This window comes from Nerophis ophidion, linkage group LG03 (assembly GCF_033978795.1).
Source record: "Nerophis ophidion isolate RoL-2023_Sa linkage group LG03, RoL_Noph_v1.0, whole genome shotgun sequence".
In the NCBI taxonomy this organism is placed as follows: Eukaryota; Metazoa; Chordata; class Actinopteri; order Syngnathiformes; family Syngnathidae; genus Nerophis; species Nerophis ophidion.
Window position 1 is genome coordinate 78,610,156 of NC_084613.1, and position 20,279 is coordinate 78,630,434.

The following is a 20,279-nucleotide window of genomic DNA, read 5'->3' on the forward strand; positions in this document are numbered from 1 at the left end:
CATATATACATATATATATATATATATATATATATACATACATATGTATATATGTATGTATATACATAAATATATATATATATATATGTATATATATATATATATATATATATATATATATATATATATATATATATATATATACATATATATATATATATATACACATTTTCCATGCTCAAGCTCTGAAAATATTTGATTTATAACTATTAATTCCTTCTTGGCGAATAAACAAGGGTTATACTATACATAGAAATATATATTTTTTTAACTAACGGCCATTTTTGTACGCGCCTCTTTGTTTATTTTTCCTACTGCCTTTCCCTCTCAGTAAATGTTTCGTACCCAGCAGTTGCAAGGGGAAAAAAAGAGATAAAAATCCTCCAAAGATAACCTGCATTTTTATCATCTTTTGTGTGCGTCTTGAGCAATTAGGCAGCACACATTTTTTCTCTCTTCCCTTTCATCTCCTGCGGAGACCTATTGTTGTTATGTTGCAAGTTATTATTATAATCCTCGGTGGAAATGTCACCAGACAGATTGGTGAAAAATAACAGAAAGGTGGGAAACATGAAGAAAAGCTTGAATTCTGGTTGTTTTGTTGGTGGATTTCATCAGAAGTGTTTAAATGACTTTTCTTAATCCTTTGTTGTTTCATCAACCGACGAGTGTAAACATTCTCAGTGTTATCATAATACTTCACTCTGATTATTGTGGCGCAATCCTATCATTGTAGTCCACTCTGTATCATCCATTCATCCATTTTGTACCGCTTGTCCCTCTCGGGTTCGCGCGGGTGATTGGAGCCTATCCCAGCTGCATTTGGGCGGAAGGCGGGGCACACCCTGTACAAGTCGCCACCTCATTGCAATGTGGTCTTGTTTTATTGTTGCAGTCCACTGTTATGATTGTAGTCCAGTCTTATCATTGTAGTCAAATCTTATTATTGTAGTCCAGTCTTATCATTGCAGTCCTGTCTTATCATTGTAGTCCAGTCTTATCATTGTAGTCTAATCTTATTATTGTAGTCTAGTCTTGTCATTGTAGTCCTGTCTTATCATTGTAGTCTAGTCTTATCATTGTAGTCCTGTCTTATCATTGTAGTCCTGTCTTATCATTGTAGTCCACTGTTATTATTGTAGTCCAGTCTTATCATTGTAGTCTAATCTTATTATTGTAGTCTAGTCTTATCATTGTAGTCCTGTCTTATCATTGTAGTCTAGTCTTATCATTGTAGTCCTGTCTTATCATTGTAGTCCAGTCTTATTATTGTAGTCTAGTCCTATCATTGTAGTCCTGGCTTATCATTGTAGTCCTGTTTTATTATTGTAGTCCAGTCTTATCATTTTAGTCCTGTCTTATCATTGTAGTCTAGTCTTATCATTGTAGTCCTGTCTTATCATTGTAGTCCAGTCTTATTATTGTAGTCGAATCTTATCATTATGCTCCAGTCTTATTATTGTAGTTCAGTTTTATCATTGTAGTCCATTCTTATCATTGTAGTCCAGTCTTGTCATTGTGATCCAATCGTGTCATTGTAGAGTCCAGTTTAACTATTGTAGTCGAGTCTTATCGTTATGCTCCAGTCTTATCATTGTAGTCCAGTTTTAACATTATAGTCCATTCTTATCATTGTAGTCCAGTCTTGTCGTTGTGGTCCAATTTTGTCATTATAGTCCAGTTTTATCATCGCAGTGCAGTCTTATCAATGTGGTCCACAGTTATTAATGTAGTACAGTCTTATATTTGTTTTCCATTCTTATCATTGTAGTCCAAACTTGTCATTGTGATCCAGTCTTATTGTTGTGGTGCAGTCTTATCATTGTAGTCCTGTGTTATCATTGTAGTCCAGTCTTATTGTTGTAGTCCACTTTATATTATTGTCATCGAGTCTTATCATTGACGTCGGGTCTTATCATTGTCGTCTAGTCTTTTAATTGTAGTCAAATCTTATTATTTTAGTCCACTCTTATCATTGTAGTTCAGTCTTATCAATGTGGTCCAGTCTTCTTATTGTAGTCCAATTTGTATTACACCTGTCTAGTCTTATTATAGTAGTTCAATCTCATTGTTGTCGTCCAATTTTGTCATTGCAGTCCAGTCTTATTATTGCGGTCCGATTTTATCATTGTAGTCCAGTCTTTTCACTGTAGTCCAGTCTTTTTATTCGAGTCCAGTCTTATCTTCATTGTCACTGCGGTCCAGTTGTACCCTTGTACTCCAGTCTAGTCCGTCAGTGTCAGACCAGGACATGGATTGTTTGTGCTCCTTCGACGCAGAGGCATTACAGGACGAGCCAGGCGTTAATTCAGGCACATGTTTGTTTTTATTTATACTCAAAATACAAAAAGGCAAAACAAAAAGCGCGCTCGATGGCGGATAATTCCAAGTACATTCCAGTACTCTGGAATGCCCTCCCGGTAACAGTTCGAGATGCCACCTCAGTAGAAGCATTTAAGTCTCACCTTAAAACTCATTTGTATACTCTAGCCTTTAAATAGACTCCCTTTTTAGACCAGTTGATCTGCCGTTTCTTTTCTTTTTCTTCTATGTCCCACTCTCCCTTGTGGAGGGGGTCCGGTCCGATCCGGTGGCCATGTACTGCTTGCCTGTGTATCGGCTGGGGACATATCTGCGATGCTGATCCACCTCCGCTTGGGATGGTTTCCTGCTGGCTCCACTGTGAACGGGACTCTCGCTGCTGTGTTGGATCCGCTTTGGACTGGACTCTCGCGACTGTGTTGGATCCATTGTGGATTGAACTTTCGCAGTATCATGTTAGACCCGCTCGACATCCATTGCTTTCCTCCTCTCCAAGGTTCTCATAGTTATCATTGTCACCGACGTTCCACTGGGTGTGAGTTTTCCTTGCCCTTATGTGGGCCTACCGAGGATGTCGTGGTGGTTTGTGCAGCCCTTTGAGACACTAGGGATTTAGGGCTGTATAAGTAAACATTGATTGATTGATTGATTGATAATAATCTATACTAAAACTTAGAACAAAAACAGCACAATGGCAATACTATCTACAAACAAACAAAAGATACTATCAAAGGCATAAATAGAAACGAAAACTTACTTGGCGTGGACGAACCGAAAAGCATGGCATGAAGTATGAAAGGCATCGAAAGGCAATGAAAGCAAAGTTCCCAGCCTGATGAACAGAAAGAAAATGACTTAAATACTGGCTGTGATAATCAGGAACAGGTGCGGGACTGAGGGCAGGGGCGAGACAAGGTGGGAACTAATGAGTTGACATGGTAACAAAAGCAAACCAGGAAGTTCAAAATGGAACAAGAGTCCAGAAAACAAAACAAAACCAGATTTACAGGCTGGCAGTCAGACTTTAAAACAGTCCATTCTGCGCTGATGAAACAGATTCCTAGATACAGTTTTACTTTGAAGGAGCGTCCCCCTATCAAAGGGACCTTTTTTTCTATGATTGCCGGTCTGGTTTGGAGATGTGAGTGGGTTACAAGTGGCTGCTGTTTACCCCCAAGGCTGTGCAGTGAGAGTCCAGCCAGCCATTGAGTTGTGTTCTGTGGGAAAAGACAGTCGACAATGAAGGGGGGAGGGGGGGGGGGGGGGGGGGGGGTTAGCGAGGAATGCCTGAGAAAGTACGAATAGACGTTTAATTAAAAATGGATTCTTGATGGGATTACGTTTGAAGATTGTGCTTAATTCTCCGTCCTCATTTGTTCGGTAAGACGGTCTGACCTTCAGCAAGCTTCACATGGGCGCCATTATTCGTCCCGTCTCTTTCTCCTCCCGTCCCTCCGGCCATGTCTCCATCTGGCCGCTCCACGGCCTCCTCGACCTTTTCTGTCCTCGTCCTCCTCGCCTTTGAGTGACCGCTTCATTTGTTTTTTTATTGCAATGCCCTGATTCTCATCACATTTCCCCATTCAGCTACACTTCCTCTCAGTGTGTGTGTGTGTGTGCGTGTGTGCGTGTGTGCGTGTGTGTGTGTGTGTGTGTGTGTGTGTGTGTGTGTGTGTGTGTGTGTGTGTGTGTGTGTGTCTGGGGTCAGATTGCTCAACTGATAACATCTATCACTTCCTGCAATGGACTATAATGAGGAATCTATTTCCTTCACTCACTGTGCACTTCCATAAAAGTCCCTTTCACATAGTTATGTATATGTTTTCTACAATGGACGACCAGGCATTTATTTATTTATTTATTTATATAAAAATGATTTCTATACAAGCTGTCTATGCATGCCTTTGCAGCGTCATCCCCAAACTGTATGACCGTTTTAGGCCCCGTTTACACTAAGCCGGATAAGGTTATCCATGTCAGGCTTGTCCCTGACAGTTTGATCATGTTTTAGTTTTTTCTCTGTGTTTGTCTTATTTACTGTCAGCGCTCTTATTTTAGAATAGAATAGAATAGAATAGACTTTGCAAGATGGCGCCCGGACGGGCTGCAGCATCGCGGGGCTCTTGCTAAAGGTGAAACATTTGGCAGAAATACCGGACAATTCTGCAAACTTTATGGCTGGCTCACATCGTGGTCACTCCGTGATCACGTATTCTGGATGTGGACATATCGGGCCGTTTTGGACTGATAGACGCGTGCTTGCTAGACCTGCTGGCTAGCACGGGAATACTTCGGTGGCTACATCCAGCGGCCTGTGAAGCAGGGGAGTATAGTAGCAGCGGGGGCCGTCTACGGAGCAGACGCCAGCGGTGTGAACGGAAACGCGGATGTCGAACGGGGCTAAAAACAAAGCAGAAGGCTAATCCCCACAGAACACCACTTCCCTCCATCCTGAAGCCGGATTTAAATGGAAGATGCGAGACTACTGGTTTGGGTAAGGAGTCAGTTAAATTGGAACAAGTTTTTTCTGCTTTGATTGTTTCAGAGTTGGACATGTGTTCTACTGAGGTGGCAAACTATGATGCGTGCCGTTTATCAAAGCAACAAACAAACAATCGGAAAATTCCCGTCGTATCAATTCCTAGATATGGTCGTAATTATACTAAATGCTCTGGGCATAATAAACACAACATTATTAATATTGCTACTACGGATAATTTGATCAAAAACTCCCTAAAACAGCCCACTACCTATAATATAGTTTTTTTAAACATAAGATCATTGTCTCCCAGAACGTTGTTAGTTAATGATATCATCAGAGACAACAATCTTAACGTCATCGGTCTCAGCGAAACCTGGCTTAAACCAAACGACTTTTTTGCGCTAAATGAGGCATGTCCTCCTAACTTTACACATGCGCATATTGCCCGTCCCCTTAAAAGGGATGGGGGGGTCGCACTAATATACAACGAAAACTTTAACCTTAGTCCTAACATAAATAATAAATATAAATCGTTTGGGGTGCTTACTATGAGGTCTGTCACACCGCTGCCTCTACAACTGGCTGTTATCTACCGCCCCCCAGGGCCCTATCCGGACTTTATCAGTGAATTCTCAGAGTTCGTTGCTGATCTAGTGACGCACGCCGATAATATAATCATAATGGGGGACTTAATATCCATATGAATACCCCATCGGACCCACCGTGCGTAGCGCTCCAGATTACAATTGATAGCTGTGGTCTTACACAAATAATAAATGAACCCATGCACCGCAACGGTAATACGATAAACCTAGTGCTTGTCAGGGGTATCACCGTTTCCAAAATTACGATACTCCCGTATACTAAAGTATTGTCCAATCATTACCTTATAAAATTCGAGGTTCAGACGCATGTTCGTCAAACTAATAATAATAATAACTGCTATAGCAGCCGCAACATTAATACGGCCACGACAACTCTTGCTGACCTACTGCCCTCGGTAAAGGCACCATTACCTCACTAACAACTTTAACGACGCCCTGCGCGAAACCATTGATAACATAGCACCGCTAAAGTTAAAAAAGGCTCCAAAAAAGCGTACGCCGTGGTTTACAGAAGAAACTACAGCTCAGAAATTATTATGTAGAAAGCTGGAACGCAAATGGCGCACGACTAAACTTGAGGTGCACCATCAAGCATGGAGTGATGGTTTAATAACTTATAAACACATGCTTACCTTAGCTAAAGCTAAATATTACTCAAATCTCATCCACCGTAATAAAAACGATCCTAAATTTTTGTTTAGTACGGTAGCATCGCTAACCCAACAAGGGACTCCTTCCAGTAGCTCAACCCACTCAGCTGATGACTTTATGCAATTCTTTAATAAGAAAATTGAAGTCATTAGAATGATTGATTGACTTTATTGTCATTATATTTGCATATAACGAGATTAAAGACTCCAACTTAAGGTGCGTTTGTGGGAACAAATATGGGGTAAAATAAATAACACAAGAGGTAATAAAGGAAAAACTAAACATTTAACTAAACAGGCTACTATCCAATAAAAATAAGAAGCAATCCTGTACAAGAGGGGTGTCAAACTCAAATACTGTCACACCTCTGGATCATGTTTTGTTTTACCATGTTATGTTTTGATTTTGGACATTCAGTCACGTTTTGCACTTCCTGGTTTTGTTTGTTTCCATGCCAACTCATTAGTTTTCACCTGTCACGTCCCTGTTCTCAGCCTCACACCTGTTTTCACTCTTTTTCTTGTCTTCGTCCTGGGATCATCTCACTCGCACACACGCTACCCATGCTGCACCTCCTTCACGCCCTCGTTTATCTGCTTCATGCCTTGCTACGCTGTTCATTTTGTCCAAGTAAATATCTGTTTATAGTTCATAGCCAGTTGTTTTTTGTGCAAAGTCCTTTAGTTTATGTCCATCATTTCATGCCATCGAGCAGGTGTTTTTGTTTCACGTTTGTACTGTTTAGCCAAGTTTCTTCCTCCATTGTGAGCGCTTTTTGTTGTTTGTTTGTTTATTAAATAAATGTCATGTACTCACGTCCACGCCTCGCTCGTGCTGATCCTCATCTTGCATCGAAGAAACAATCCACATCCAAGCCAAGTTGTGACAAATACAGAGTGGGCCAACATTTTAAACGGAACAAAGCCGCGGGGCAAGGTTGAACAAATTAACATTTTAATAGGGACCCAAACAAGTTTTGCAATGAATATTGAACAAGCGAGACTTATATAACTTTAGCGACATGTAAAATCCAGTTTCAAATAATAATAATAATAATTAAAAGAATATCAATGGTATATCAAATAAAATTTAAATAAAAATGTTATGTCTTTTTTGTCTATTTGCAATCTTCTGAGGTAAATATCACATTTTTTCCACAGGCTAATAATACATTTGAAAATTAAATAACAATAATGAATGAATCAAAACATTCAAGAGAAAATGCATGAATAAAACGTTAATTATTGGTCGGTTTGCTGGAAGTTTCCCGGAAGAGTTAGTGCTGCAAGGGTTTCTGGGTATTTGTTCTGTTGTGTTACGGTGCGGATGTTCACCCGAAATGTGTTTGTCATTCTTGTTTGGTGTGGGTTCACATTGTGGCGCATAATTGTAACAGTGCCAAAGTTGTTTATACGGCCACCCTCAGTGTGACCTGTATGGCTGTTGACCAAGTATGCATTGCATTCACTTGTGCGTGTGTGTAAAAGCCACAAATATTATGTGACACGCTGTTAATATGGAGGAAAACCGGACGTGACGACAGTTTGTAGAGAACGCTAAAGGCAGTGCCTTAAATGCACGCCCCCAATATAGTTGTCCAGGTGGAAATTGGTAGAAATTCGAGAGATTGGTTGCCCCGGGAGATTTTCAGGAGGGGCACTAAACTTCGAGAGTCTACCGGGAAAATTAGGAGGGTTGGCAAGTATGTGTATTAGTGGTGAATGCGGTGTTACAGCGGCACCGACGCTGTATAACACCGGCGGGCCAGCTCTAAGGCTAAATTGATATTGCCTCAAGGGCCAAATTAAATCACACGGATTTGACTCGTGGGCCAGAGTTTGACACCCATGCTGTACAATATACAAAACACTGTAGAAATACAAAACACTGTACAATATACAGAACAAGACAAGAGTACCGAAGTAATAAATCACAATCAGTGTCGGACGTATTGCACTCAAAGGGTAGCATATTAGGGCAGGATATTGTACAGGAGTGAATTATTATTATTATAAGTTAGAGTTCAACATGGTGACAGCTCTGGGAAAAAAGCTGTCTCTGAGCCTGTTTGTTCTGGCTCTGATGCACCTGTAGCGCCTGCTTGATGGTAGCAGGTGGAACAGGTGGTAGCCAGGGTGTGTGCGGTCTTTGGTGATGGTTTTTGCTTTCTTGAGGCAACGGGAGTTGTGTAAATCCTTCAGGGAGGGCAAGGGGCAGCCGATGATTTTTTTGTCTTTATTTCCTGCTGTTTTGCCTAAGTGCTGTGGCTGATTGGCACCTGGCCACACCTGGTGTCAATCAGCCAGGTACTATTTAAACCTGCTTTGTCCTCCACTCGGTGTTGGAGTGTCGTTGTGTCATGTCGATGTCACCACTACCTGTCATTGTCGAAATCGTTACAGCTACTACCTGTCGTGCTACTACTTGTCCTTGTCGCTGTCGTCGTAGCGGTAAGCTGTTCCTTTCATTTGTTAGCGGATCAGGCCCGCGGGATGAGTTTTTTAAGTATACAAATTTACCTGAAATGTGAAGACTGGTGGGCATTGTGGTGCCAGGTTCGATTCCCTGCGAGGATGCGTTGACGTGAACACCACAAAGGTAAGATCTTCAAATATTTATTTAACAAAAAGAGAGCTCTGAACAGAAATACTGGAGCTAATAAAAAGGCAAACCAAAAACACTAGTATGAGAACTAGGAAATACAAACAGAAAACTAGACATGGCATGAAAGCACAAAAATGTAAAAACAAAAACAATTAGCATGTGAGCTAAGAAAAGGCAGGTGGCTTAGCATATGAGCTAGAGAGAATAAACGTAGAAAAGTAGCAGTCGTCACCTGTTGAATGAGAGCAAATTATGGACCCAGATCGAATGAACAGAAAAGGCCGGCTTAAATAGGAGGGGTGATTATTACTAGCAGGTGTGTGGGGCGAGACTAGCAGGTGGACTGATGAGTGACCATGGTGACAAAGCAAACAGGAAATAAGGAGTCAGATGGAGAGATATACAAAATGGAAAAATAAATAATATGTGTAGATCCGAGCAGCGGATCGCAACATGAAATTTTTGAACGAAAGAAACGGCTTTTCTACATGTGTCTACTGTTGATCAGGGGTCGGCAACCCGCGGCTCCGGAGCCCCATGCGGCTCTTGGCTCTCTCTAATGTGGCTCAGTTGCATACTTGCCGACCCTCCCATTTTTCCGGGCGGTTTTTCCGGAGTTCGGTGCCTCTCTTAGAAATCTACCCAGGATAACATTCTCAGATTTACACCTGGTCAACAATATTGAGGACGTGCTGTGATGGCAGTGCCTTAAAGGGGAACATTATCACAATTTCAAAAGGGTTAAAAACAATAAAAATCAGTTCCCAGTGGCTTGTTGTATTTTTTGAAGTTTTTTCAAAATTTTACCGGTCTCGGAATATCCGTAAATAAAGCTTTAAAGTGCCTTATTTGCGACTCTCTGCGAAGACACTGTCCATTTCCCTGTGACGTCACACAGTGCTGCCAATGTAAACAAACAATGGGAATACCACAGAAAGATATAGCGACATTAGCTTGGATTCAAACTCGGATTTCAGAGACTTAAGCGATTCAACAGATTACGCATGTATTGAAACAGATGGTTGGAGTATGAAAATATTGAAGAAGAAACTGAAGCTATTGAGCGAATAGCTATTGACGATATTCTTAGCCATAGCATGGCCGAATAGCTGCGTTAGCATCGCCGGTAAAATGCGCGGACCAAACGATCAGGACTTTCGCATCTTTTGACACTGGAGCAACTTAAATCCGTCGATTGGTAAGTGTTTTTTTTCGCATTAAATGTGGGTGGAAGGAAACGTAATATAGTTGCAAATGCATCTGCAGGTTATCCATACATCTCTGTGCCATGTCTGCTACAGCACTGCCGGTAAATAGCATGTTAGCATCGATTAGCGTAGCATGTTAGCATCAATTAGCTGGCAGTCAACATCAACAAAACTCACCTTTGTGATTTCGTTGACTATCGTTGCAAATGCATTTGCAGGTTATCCATACATCTCTGTGCCATGTCTGCCTTAGCATCGCCGGTAAAATGTGGAGACACTCTGGCACATTCAATGGGGGTCTGGCGGCAGACACTTTCGCATCTTCGGGCCAGTGGTGCAACTTGAATCCCTCCCTGTTAGTGTTGTTTCACCCTCCGACAACACACCGTCGAGGCATGATGTCTCCAAGGTTCCGAAAAATAGTCAAAAAAACGGAAAATAACAGAGCTGAGACCCGGTGTTTGTAATGTGTTGAAAATGAAAATGGTGGGTGTGTTACCTCGGCGACGTCACATTCTGACGTCATCACCTCCAGCACGATAAACAGAAAGGCGTTTAATTCGCCAAAATTCACCCATTTAGAGTTCGGAAATCAGTTAAAAAAATACATGGTCTTTTTTCTGCACCATCAAGGTATATATTGACGCTTACATAGGTCTGGTGATAATGTTCCCCTTTTAGACATATTCTCGACCATGGCGTCGCGTCCACTTTAATACAATGCTATCTGAGTGCCGGTCCGCCACATCTAGATTGCGGCTGCCAACTCAACGTGCAAGCGATTGCAAGGCATACTTCTTCAACAGCCATACAGGTTACACTGAGGGTTGTGATATAAACAACTTTAACACTCTTACTAATATGCGCCACACTGTGAACCCACACCAAACAAGAATGACAAACACATTTCGGGAAAACATCTGCACTGTAACACAACTGTGGATAGACACAGCCGACGGGCCGACAGCGGGCGGAGAGCAGCAGCCCGGACCCACATGGAGGCCAGGAGGCGGGACGGACGCGGAGCGACACGGCAGCGGCAATCTGAGCCAGGTGCGTACACCACACACCGGCTCACAATCTCTCCATCTGCTCCTAGACTTTAAGAGAGGCGAAGGAGGCACGATGGGGAGAGCAGCACGGAGGAGGAAACCACGGCCAGCAGACCACCAGCGCGACAAGCGAGCCACGGACCGAGATGACAAGCCCCCGCAGCGGACGCAAGCACCGGACGCTGAAAGGCATGCAACGGCGACAAGCAGGGAGAACGCGCGCACTGAAAAGTGGCGTGACCAAAGGCAGTGCCGGCGCACTAGAAATGGGCGCGCCCGACTGACCCGAAAACAGATTTAATGAAGAAATAAATCTGAATCAAACCTGTTATGATGCGTCGTGTGTCAAGTGTCCCCGCAACCCACACCAGGACGGCAGGAAGTCCCTCACAACAACATAAACACAACAGAACAAATACCCAGAATATCATGCATCCCTAACTCTTCCGGGCTACATTATACATCCCAGCTACCACACTGCAAAAACTGAAATCTAAGTAAGATGAAATACCTCAAATAAGGGTGATATTTGCTTATTTTCTGTCTGGTAAGATAATTCTTCCCACTAAGCAGATTTTATGTTAGAGTCTTTTACTTGTTTTAAGGGTTTTGCTCCTAAATGATCTCAGTAAGATACTACAGCTTGTTTCCGACATTTTATGACCTATTTTGAGTAAAATATGCTTGAAACTATTTTTGTCCAAGTGTCCAAAACACACCCAGCAATGGTGCACAGGAAGGCGGGGAAGAAGAGGGGGAAAAGGCGGCCAAAATGTTCAAAAGTCCCAATTGTGTCCAAAATACCTCCCCGGGGTTCCAGTCCCACGAGTCCCGCCGCCGGCCACACAAATCCCGGGATACAAAAAATGTCCAAAACGCACCCAGCAAAGTCCCACGGGGAAGTAGGGGGGAAAAATTAGAAAAGTCGGCAAAAGTCCCCCAAAATTTTCAAAATACCTAACCAGGTTCGAGTCCCAACCGGGTTCGAGTTTGAGTGCACACTCGAACTCGGTTGGGACTTTTGTACATTTCCCCAACTTTTCTCACTTTTTTCCCCACCTTCCTGTGGGCGCATTTTGGACATTCTGGGCATCCCGGCCGGCGGCGGAACATGAAGGACTCGAACCTGTGTAGGTATTTTGAACATTTTTGGGACTTATGCTGACTTTTCCAACTTTCATCCCTCCTCTCCATGGGACTCGGCTGGGTGTGTTATGGACATTTTGGGCATCCCGGGACTTGCGCGGCCATACATAAGATTTTATGTTCGAGTGTTTTACTTGTTTTAAGTGTTTAGGTCCTAAATGATCTCAGTAAGATATTACGGCTTGTAGCTGAGATTTGATGACCTATATTGAGTAAAACATGCTCGAAACGAGAATATCAAATGTTGCAAAGCTGTGTCATCAATATTCACAAGTATAAAACTACTTTTTAAAGTAAGAATTTCTTATTTAAAGAATGTAAAACAAAATCATGACTTTGACACAATTGTTTCTCATATTAAAACAGATGACAGCCAATCAATCAATCAATCAATCAATGTTTACTTATATAGACCTAAATCACTAGTGTCTCAAAGGGCTGCACAAACCACTACGACATCCTCGGTAGGCCCACATAAGGGCAAGGAAAACTCACACCCAGTGGGACGTCAGTGACAATGATGACTATGAGAACCTTGGAGAGGAGGAAAGCAATGGATGTCGAGCGGGTCTAACATGATACTGTGAAAGTTCAATCCATAATGGATCCAACACAGTCGCGAGAGTCCAGTCCAAAGCGGATCCAACACAGCAGCGAGAGTCCCGTTCACAGCGGAGCCAGCAGGAAACCATCCCAAGCGGAGGCGGATCAGCAGCGCAGAGATGTCCCCAGCCGATACACAGGCAAACAGTACATGGCCACCGGATCGGACCGGACCCCCTCCACAAGGGAGAGTGGGACATAGACAAATAAACTTTGCCGTTTTATTTTCAATGAAACAATAGAAAATACGTACTCGTATAGTAGTACACTTGTTATTAGCGAGAATATACTTATTTTAAGGTATTTTTGGGTTCATTGAAATAAGCTAATTTTACTTGTTTTGGAAAGTCTTGACAAGCCAAATTTTCTTGTTCTATTGGCAGATAATTTTGCTTAGTTCAAGTAAAATACCCCTCATTTTTGTATTTTTTTTTCTTGTTTTTGAACACTGACTTTTTGCAGTGCACCCCCACCCCGCCGTGCGTCGGTTGAGGGGGGCGGGGTTTGGTGTATAATGTAGCCCGGAAGAGTTCGGGATGCATTATTTTTAAGTTATCGTGCAGGGATTTTACCAGTCCGGCCCACTTGGGAGTAGATTTTACTCCATGTGGCCCCCGCTCTAAAATGAGTTTGACGTCCCTGCTTTACTTAGTCCTAAACTGCTGTGTTGTTGCCTGTTAGTACTTTTTTATTTTTATTTTTTTCGGACAATCAATGTATTGACCGAGGCACAAAAATGTTTGTGTGTGTGCGTTTACACTCGCACAGAAGCTGTCAGCGTCTGGAGGTCAACAGGAATTATTTCGGTAGTGTGGCAGCTGAGGGGGGGAAGGGAGCTAATATTTGTTGCCGGGCCACTGAGCGAGCCGCCATTTACACAACGTCCTATTTCGGCCAAATACCGACCCGTGGCGTGCTTCCATCCGTCAACGGCGCCCATTTCAGCCAGCATACAAGCATTAGTTATTTATTAGCAAACACCCGCTGGACATGAATGGCGGCATGTATGAAAAAGGCTGTCAATAAAAATAGGAATGAGCAAATGATGACTGCATGAACATATTAACATGAAGGCCAAGGACTACATTATGGTTTTAAGATGAGGGCCAATGACTGCATTAACTTATTAAGAGGAAGGTCAATGAGCATGTTCACTGTGTGAACAGTGATTAGGTTGAGGGCCGATGACTGCATGAATATATTAAGATGAGGGCCAATGACTGCATGAATATATTAAGATGAGGGCCAATGACTGTATGAATATATTAAGATGAGGGCCAATGACTGTATGAAAATATTAAGATGAGGGCCGATGACTGCATGAACATATTAGGATGAGGGCCAATGACTGCATGAACATATTAGGATGAGGGCCAATAACTGCATGAACATCGATTAATATGAGGGAAGATGGCTGCATTAATATATTAAGATACAGGCCAATGACTGCTTTAACAGTGATCATGATGAGGGTCAATGACTGCATGAATACATTAAGATGAGGGCCAATGACTGCATTAACTGTGATTAAGATGAGGGCCAATTACTGCTTGAATATATTAAGATGAGGGCCAATGACTGCATGAATATATTAAAATGAGGGCCAATGACTGCATGAACATATTGGGATGAGGGCCAATAACTGCATGAACATCGATTAATATAAGGGCAGATGGCTGCATTAATATATTAAGATACAGGCCAATGACTGCTTTAACAGTGATCATGATGAGGGTCAATGACTGCATGAATACATTAAGATGAGGGCCAATGACTGCATTAACTGTGATTAAGATGAGGGCCAATGACTGCTTGAACAATGATCAAGATGAGGGCCAATGACTGCATGAACAAATTAAGATGAGGGCCAACACTGCATGAACATATCACGATGAAGGTCAATGACTGCATGAATCTATTAAGATGAGGGCCAATGACTGCATGAACATATCACGATGAAGGTAAATGACCGCATGAATCTATTAAGATGAGGGCCAATGACTGCATGAACATATTGGGATGAGGGCCAATAACTGCATGAACATCGATTAATATAAGGGCAGATGGCTGCATTAATGTATTAAGATACGGGCCAATGACTGCTTTAACAGTGATCATGATGAGGGTCAATGACTGCATGAACTGTGATTAAGATGAGGACCAATGACTGCTCTAACAATGATCAAGATGAGGGCCAATGACTGCATGAACAAATTAAGATGAGGGCCAACACTGCATGAACATATCACGATGAAGGTCAATGACTGCATGAATATACTAAGATGAAGGCCAAAGACTGCATGAATACATCAAAATGAGGGCCAATGACTGCATGAATATATTAAGATGAGGGCCAATGACTGCATGAACATATTGGGATGAGGGCCAATAACTCCATGAACATCGATTAATATAAGGGCAGATGGCTGCATTAATATATCAAGATACGGGCCAATGACTGTTTTAACAGTGATCATGATCAGGGTCAATGAGTGCATGAACTGTGATTAAGATGAGGGCCAATGACTGCTTGAACAATGATCAAGATGAGGGCCAATGACTGCATGAACAAATTAAGATGAGGGCCAACACTGCATGAACATATCACGATGAAGGTCAATGACTGCATGAATCTATTAAGGTGAGGGCCAATGACTGCATGAACATATCACGATGAAGGTCAATGACCGCATGAATCTATTAAGATGAGGGCCAATGACTGCATGAACATATTGGGATGAGGGCCAATAACTGCATGAACATCGATTAATATAAGGGCAGATGGCTGCATTAATATATTAAGATACGGGCCAATGACTGCTTTAACAGTGATCATGATGAGGGTTAATGACTGCATGAACATATTAGGATGAGAGATAATAACGGCGTCAACAGTGATTGAGATGAGGGCCGATGATTTTATGAATATATTAGGATGAGGGCCAATGACTGCATGAATAGTGATTAAGATGAGGGCCAATGACTGCTTGAACAATGATCAAGATGAGGGTCATTGACTGCATGAAAATATTAGGATGAGGGCCAATGACTGCATGAACAAGTTAAGATGAGGGCCAACACTGCATGAACATATCACGATGAAAGTCAATGACTGCAAGAATCTATTAAGATGAGGGCCAATAACTGCATGAATCTTGGTTAAGATGAAGATCGATGACTGCATGAACATATTAGGGTGAGGGTCAATAACTGCATGAACATCGATTGATATAAGGGAAGATGACTGCATGAATATATTAAGATACGGGCCAATGACTGCTTGAACAGTGATCAAGATGAGGGTCAATGACTCCATGAATATATCAGGATGAGAGCTAGTAACAGCGTGAACAATAATTGAGATGAGGGCCCATGACTGCATGACAATAAGATGAGGGCCAATGACTGCATGAACAGTGATTAAGATGAGGGCCAATGACTGCTTGAACAATGATCACAATGAGGGTCAATGACTGTTTGAACATATTAGGATGAGGGCCAATGATTGCATGAACAAATTAAGATGAGGGCCAACACTGCATAAACATATGAAGATGAGGGCCAATGACTGCATGAACAAATTAAGATGAGGGCCAACACTACATTAACACCTTAAGATGAGAGCCAATGACTGCATGAACAAATTAAGATGAAAGCCAACACTTCATAAACATCTTAAGAGGAGAGCCAATGACTGCATGAACAGGGATTAAGATGATGGTCAATAACTGCATGCACATATTAAAATAAGGGCCGATGAATGCATGAAGAATGATTAAACTGAGGACCGATGACTGCATGAACAATGATTAATTTGAGGACCGATGACTGCATGAACAATGATTAAATTGAGGACCAATGACTCAATGAACAGTGATTAAGATAAGGGACGATGACTGCATCAACATATTAAGATGAGGGCCAACAGCTGCATTGAAAGTGATGAACTCGAGGGCCAATGACTCCATGAGCATATTAAGTAAGGGCTAATGACTGCATGAACAGTGATTAAGATGAGAACCAAATACTTTTTAACAGGAAGTGAGACCTCAGCCAATGTTTGCGTTAACAAGGAGTGAAATGCTGACCAAATGTTCAATTTTTGGTATTTAGGATAGGTCTTTGTTTTAATTGCACAAGTACAACGCAACTTTGTTTCCAGCACAAACCTGTTGAAGATTAGACAAACAAACAGTGTACAGGGTTACAGAACAAGAACGCTGATGGGTGGCCATAAGGCGCCCCGTAAAAGACGGGAAAAAGGTAAACGCTGGGGAAGGATGAGTAAAAAAATACAATCTAGACTGGGCTCCTAAGGGGCCCAGTCTGGAGTGGGAAAAAACCTCCATGGCAAAGCTCATATACATATTACAACATACGTCTCGAGATATCTAGCAACAGAGGGAAGGTAGTTCAAGATCATGGTGGTAGGCCGCAGCTCTCAGGCGCTGACCATTCATTCATCACCCCTATGGGATTTGCGTCGAGGGCTTTGGGTTGGGGGGATGGGGTGTGTATGTGTGGCGTATATTTCTGTGGATGTGTGTTTGTGTAAGCCCGTAGTGTGTAGTGTATACACAGGGTGTGTGTGACGCGTCTAGTGCAGTAGAAGTAGAGAGATGTCTGTAGATAGTGCATGTTGCTTTCTGCTTGCTACTCTCTGCTCACAGCTACCGCCGCCAGCTAGCCCCCCTCAGGGGGTGAAAAGAGGAGCCGAGTGCGTAAGTCTCCTCCTGCTGGTACAAAGCCTCTCCACCACCAAGACTCCTTCAGTGCCTCCTCGTGGCCACACACGGATAAGGGTCTTTGCAGACCCCGAACTAAACTGAAGGGGATCTCGGAGCAGCAGTGGGCCCCAGAGATGTGGCGTATAGGCCCACCATTGTGTGGAACACCCCCTGACGCCCGTCAACCCTGCCCCAACTATGGGTAAATAGCCCCATTGCCTTGTGGGTCAGCTTATTTAGGCAAAGGCTAAGGGAGCACACCCTAACAGAAAAGCAATGTGCTGGTGGTGCGCAATAGGCGGGCCTTGAAGGAATAAGGACCCGGCCACCTCCTGCAGTCATGGCGAGGGACTGGTCGTCATGGGCTCACCCATGCCACCGGGTTTACCTCATTGTGGCGAAGATAGTGCTACTGGAGAAAGCGCACCTCCTTTGGCACTGAAATATCTCCTTGCGCAGGTACCATGTCGTCATCGGAATCGATGGACAACCACAAGCAGTCTGTCTCTGTTCCGCGGCCTTGATGTATTGCAGTCGCTAGTCCAAAGTCAACAACAACTTGTGTGTGTCCATGAGAGACAAAAAGGGAATTTGTTGTGTCTTCACTGCAGTGACCTTCAGGAGAGCCTCGAAGCCAGGGAAACAATCCAAGTTAGAATGTTTTGTATGCGAGTGAAAATAAAATTAGCTTTTCACTCTAAATTGTCTATGACTGGTCCTCAAAAACTGCGGGGTGGACAGTCCGATGTAATCCACAGTTCTTCCCGCATCCTCCAATCATTTGTGGCAGCTTTGGGGTACTTTGAAGACTGCCAGCAGTTTGTCGACAAACCAGAGCAACGCTTACTCCAATCAGCAGAAGTCCTGTTGTCATAATTCCGAATAGGTGGATATCTTCACGTCCTCGACAGAAAAGGGTCGCCAGGCACGCGGCACTCCTTCTTCTCCCAAGAGTCCGTCGTGTGTCCAGCAACAACCGCTTCGTCACGACAGCAGGGTCCCCCAAACCCAAGATCTTGTCAATTTTGTTGAGGCCAGTTAAATAGTTCCATTGTTTAGTTTTGTAGAGCAGTGCAAAAAGAGGCAACAAGAAAGTTAAGACAAGACGAGACAAAGAAGCAAGCAGCAGTGTTCATTTTGTTGCCGAAAATTTTTCGTCATAGTTATCGTCAACAACCTTTTTTTTCTGACTAAAACGAGACAATAACTAAATAAAAAATAATTTACTTGGACTAAGACAATGACGAGGTGTATAGACATATTCGTCAACGAATAAAAACGAGACAAAAATGTCTGCCAGAGACGAGATCCAATCGGAAGTCACTTTGTTAGGAAGAGGCGGGAGGAGTTGGGAAGAGAACCAATCAGAGCGACGTGGTAAGGAAGTTACCTAAACGTAGTTTGCGTTTGAGACTGAATGCGCTGCAGAAGACAACATGTCAACGCCGGGGGGACGACAAGCTTCATGTTGACAATTATCTACAGACGGTGTGGTGCTCGCTGGTAATGGGGGCTGAGCTCTGTAAAAAAAAAAGTTAAAACGTATACAACTAGCTAAAGCACTAGTTTAAAACTGCAACATACTAACATGGGAACAGTTAGCATACTTTCAAGATGGTGCAAAGTAACAAAATTCACAATTGCTGGGTTAAAACATATACACTTACTTAAAATACTAGTCTAAAACTGTTGCATGCTAACATGGAAACAGTTAGCATACTTTCAATATTGTGCCAAGTAACAAAATCCATGATTGTTGGGTTAAAACATATACAATTAGCTGAAACACTAGTTTAAAACTATAGCATGCTGACATGGGAACAGTTAGCATACTTTCAAGATGGTGCCAAGTAACAAAATCCATGTTTTCTGGGTTAAAAGTATACAATTAGCTAAAATACTAGTCTGAAACTGTAACATGGGAACAGTTAGCATACTTTCAAGATGGTGCAAAATAACAAAATCCATGAATGTTGGGTTAAAACATAAACAACTAGCTAAAACACTAGTTTAAAACTGCAACATGCTAACATGGGAACAGTTAGCATACTTTCAAGATGGTGCAAAGTAACAAAATTCACAATTGCTGGGTTAAAACATATACACTTACTTAAAATACTAGTCTAAAACTGTTGCATGCTAACATGGAAACAGTTAGCATACTTACAATATTGTGCCAAGTAACAAAATCCATGATTGTTCGGTTAAAACGTATACACTAAGCTAAAACACTAGTTTAAAACTGTAGCATGCTGACATGGGAACAGTTAGCATACTTACAAGATGGTGCCAAGTAACAAAATCCATGTTTTCTGGGTTAAAAGTATACAATTAGCTAAAATACTAGTCTGAAACTGTAACATGGGAACAGTTAGCATACTTTCAAGATGGTGCAAAATAACAAAATCCATGAATGTTGGGTTAAAACGTATACAACTAGCTAAAACACTAGTTTAAAACTGTAGCATGCTAACATGGGAACAGTTAGCATACTTTCAAGATGGTGCAAAGTAAAAAAATCCATGATTGCTGGGTTAAAACATATACACTTACTTAAAATGCTAGTCTAAAACTGTTGCATGCTAACATGGAAACAGTTAGCATACTTTCAAGATGGTGCCAAGTAACAAAAGGAGAGAGGACATATGGGGAAATTTTATATTTGATGTCAAAGATAACAAGACGCAGTGTAAGAAATGCAGCGCGAGGATTACGGGGAAAAACACAACAAACTTGAAGCGACATTTACAGTCGAATCACCCCTGAATCCACACACAGGTAAGCATTTTCCACAACATACAACTCACTCGACGTTATCTCGTTTATTACACGTCTTACTCGTGAAATACTAAATTTGAGACATGATTTTCATCAAAATA

At 42.2% G+C, this 20,279-nt stretch overlaps 1 long non-coding RNA gene across 2 annotated transcripts; it reads right to left on the minus strand.

The window, feature by feature from the left end:
* Positions 1 to 2,606: 2,606 nt before the first annotated feature.
* LOC133548818 (uncharacterized) lies at positions 2,607 to 3,851 on the minus strand. Of its 2 annotated transcripts, XR_009805982.1 has the most exons (4): positions 3,663 to 3,826; positions 3,494 to 3,539; positions 3,080 to 3,154; positions 2,607 to 2,926 (listed from the first exon to the last, which is right to left on the minus strand). It is a non-coding gene; the product is annotated as an uncharacterized LOC133548818 (long non-coding RNA). The 2 variants fall into 2 exon arrangements; XR_009805983.1 differs by having other exon boundaries at positions 3,080 to 3,539; positions 3,718 to 3,851.
* Positions 3,852 to 20,279: the final 16,428 nt, after the last annotated feature.